This window comes from Echinops telfairi, unplaced genomic scaffold (assembly GCF_000313985.2).
Source record: "Echinops telfairi isolate 266 unplaced genomic scaffold, ASM31398v2 ScPeMD7_7469;HRSCAF=8507_1, whole genome shotgun sequence".
Taxonomy (NCBI): domain Eukaryota; kingdom Metazoa; phylum Chordata; class Mammalia; order Afrosoricida; family Tenrecidae; genus Echinops; species Echinops telfairi.
In genome coordinates, this window is record NW_022111373.1 from 89,498,856 (window position 1) to 89,502,288 (window position 3,433).

Genomic DNA, 3,433 nt, shown 5'->3' on the forward strand with positions numbered 1-3,433 from the left:
GTCTTTTGTTCATGAACTTGAGTTTGCTTCTATATTTGCATCCCAGTCTAGTCTGTTCACAGCAGTTGGTAGTGGTAGCTTGGCGCCATCTAGTTTCTTCTGGGCTCAAGCTAGAGGAAACTATCGTTCCTCTGGCCCATTAATTTACCAGGGAATTTTAAGAATTATAGACTCTAGTACACTGAATGGAATAATAAAATTTTAAAGACCACTCCCATCAAGTACATTTCAATTCATAGCAATCTTATAGGACATAATAGAACTGCCCGGTGGGTTTCTGAGGACTGTAAATTCTTACAGGAACAGAAAGCCTCATCTTTCTCTGACACCATTAAAGAATGATGATGACTATGTGAAACTCTCTCAGCATGGATAAACCTAGAGGACATTTGCTGAATAAAATAAGCAAATCACAAAAGAACAAACATTGTGTGAGACCAGTGTTGTAATAAGTCAAGAAAAGGTTTTCACACAGGGACTAAATAGAAAATAAATGTCTAGAAAATAATGATGGCAACATACATAAAAATGTGCTTGATACAATTGATGTATGGATTGTCACAAGAACTGTAAGAGCCCTCAGTAAAATGTTTTTTTAAAGAAATATTTTTTATTCATATATTCCAAGTTACCATTATTAATTGATTTTCAGCTGTTTATTCTCATTTTGAATCATGCAAATGAAGGCACAAAAGGCTTTGCTCCATCGATGTCATTATGATCAACTACTTTGAGAAGGCTTCACTTCCCAAGTCATATTTTGAGTGCCTTCCAATCTGATGGGCTCATCTTCTGTCTCGGAAATTCTTCTACTTCTATTCATGAGGTTCCCATTAGCTGCAGTATTTGATCCTGTCCATAAGCTTCTCAGAGCCTGGTTCCTCAGAAGGGGAGAGCCTAGCCCTTCTTCAGAGTCTGTTCTTAGTCTGGAAGCTCTGCTGAAACCTGTTCACCAAGGATGACCTTTTTAGTATCTGAAATACCAGTGACATACATAGCTTCCAGCAACACAGTTCAATAAACTGTCAAATAACTGTTGGGTGGGAAGGGATGGGGTAAGTATATCACTAAGAAGAGAGTAGAAGCATTAACTTGTGGGAAGAGGATATATATTAAAAAAGAATTATGCAGTCTCAGGTCTTAGTTTACTTTATCAGAATGTATATTTTAATATGATCAGGTGACTCATGGAATAATGTTCCACTTAGACCTGGTGGAGAAAAATGAGGCTTTTTACTCCCATAAAGAATTATAAAATGTTCTAAAATTGATTTTGCTAATGACTGTACATTTCTTCTTGATATGATTAAACTATTGAATTGTGTGATTAAGTGCCAATAAAAACAGTTGTTTAAAAAGAAATAGAGTTATAGCCTCAGAAATCCACAAGGGCAGCTCTACCCAGCCCTAAGGGTCACTATCAGTCAGAATTGACTCAGTGGCAATGAATTTGGTTGGTTTTTATTTTTGCTTTGGTTTTTTTTGTGGTGTATATATATGCACGCCTATATATAGTATAATATAGTATATAAATATAGCATATAAGTACAGTGGAATATTACTCCATTATAAAGAGAAATGAAAATCCTGATACATGCCACAACATTAACTCTGAAAACTTGCTGGGTAAAATAAGTCCGTCACAAAGGGGAAAATAGTGTATGATCTAATTAATGAAATATATATACTAAGTAAATGTATAGAAATCAGAGTTGAATAGAGGTCCTGCATTACTGGGTGGGAAGTATGGGAGAAGGTGGGCATTGTTTGCGCAGCATAAGTTTTTGTTTATGGAAATAAAAAAGTGGCAATGAGTATCAGTGATGGTTCCATATGATAGATGTAACTTATTTATTAAATTGTACACATAAATGTAGAATTGAAATTGTGTTACTTACATTTTTATAACAATTTTTTAAATTAATAAAGAAGAAAGAACATGCACACACACCAAAAAAGGATTAGATGATTCATATCTACCTAACCTTTTAAAATGTTTACATCACTGTCTCTAACTACACCTCATCCTATTTTTCAATCATCTCACCTCCTTTCTAGACGATAGAGACTCTTTCTAGTATTTATATGACTTCAGCTTCACATTGATTTGATAAGATTACATGGTGCCAGGCCAGTAGTTGGTCTCTAAAGATGACTGGCAGAATGATGCTTGCTGCTAAGTTCTGAGCCACAATCTGATCATGACCTGCCTTAGTAGATTGATTTTCATTCATTGAGTCCATAATTTAACCCAATGGTTCTAAACCTGAATGCACATTAGAATCACCAGGGGAACTTTTAGAAAACATCAGTGCCCGGGATCTATACAAAAACAACTGAAGTTGGCATCTACTGTGCCACAGCATTGAGGCTGCCCTAGCCTATCATTTAAAGTCTTATGCAGAAGATATACTCATCAAGTATTGATGTCATAAATGAGTCAATTTTGAAATAAGACAATGACATTTAGCCTCACTGAGAATCCAAAGTTTTCATTCAAATCACTTATCCACTTGAAATATTCATCTCCCTAACAACCATAAAACTAATCTTCTCATCCTTTAATAATAGATATTATACATCTAAAGTAGCAAAAGGAACCCGCGGAGTATAGTGGTTATGCATTTGGCAGGCTGCGGCCTGCAAGGTCTTACAGCAGAAAGATGGTGGTTTATCCTCCCCTAAACAGTTACAGTCTCAGAAACCCACAGAGACAGTTCTACTAGGTCCTATCGAGCTGGAATCAACTCAATGGCGGTGACTTGGGTTTGGGGGTTTTCGAGTCGTAAAGAAGGACTTTCCAACCTCATGCTTAGAAGCAGCTTAAAGCAGCACCTACACACCAATAGCAGCAGAAACCAGGGGCAGACGGAGCTGCTACAACTCTGATCCTGATCCGGGCTGCAGTTGTGGTGTGGAAGCCTCTCTGCTCCCCAGAAGGGTTAGCACGCTGTCAAACAGTGTAGCACTTTTCACTTGTGGAGCATAGTAGGTTCATTGGCATCAATGGCCCAATCAATACTCTTCCTGAGTCTCCGTGCCCTTAGCAATGGGACTTGACAGCTCCTTCCATTTGGAGGCAAAGACTCTTCCCCACTTTTTGAGTTTGAGCTATAAAAAAGAAAAGGGGTCATTAGGAAAGAGCTCTGTTGGCGAATTTTACATGTGGTATCCTCTGCAATTCGGGGAACACCAAACTGTTAAAAAAAAATTGCCTGGATATCTGCTTCAATAGTGGAGCAAAGGGTGGAGAGTGTGGTCAGCCGTGGCAAGAATGCCTGAGTACCACTTTGTGCAGCAGTGGGCCGCTCCGGTGAGAGCATCAATGTGAAGTCTTCTAAGAGCCTCACCTAGATGTCTACCTGGAGAAACGTTAAACAACTGCCTGACCCCAGGGATAAGATGCCAGCTCATCGCCATGTTATTAAGTGGA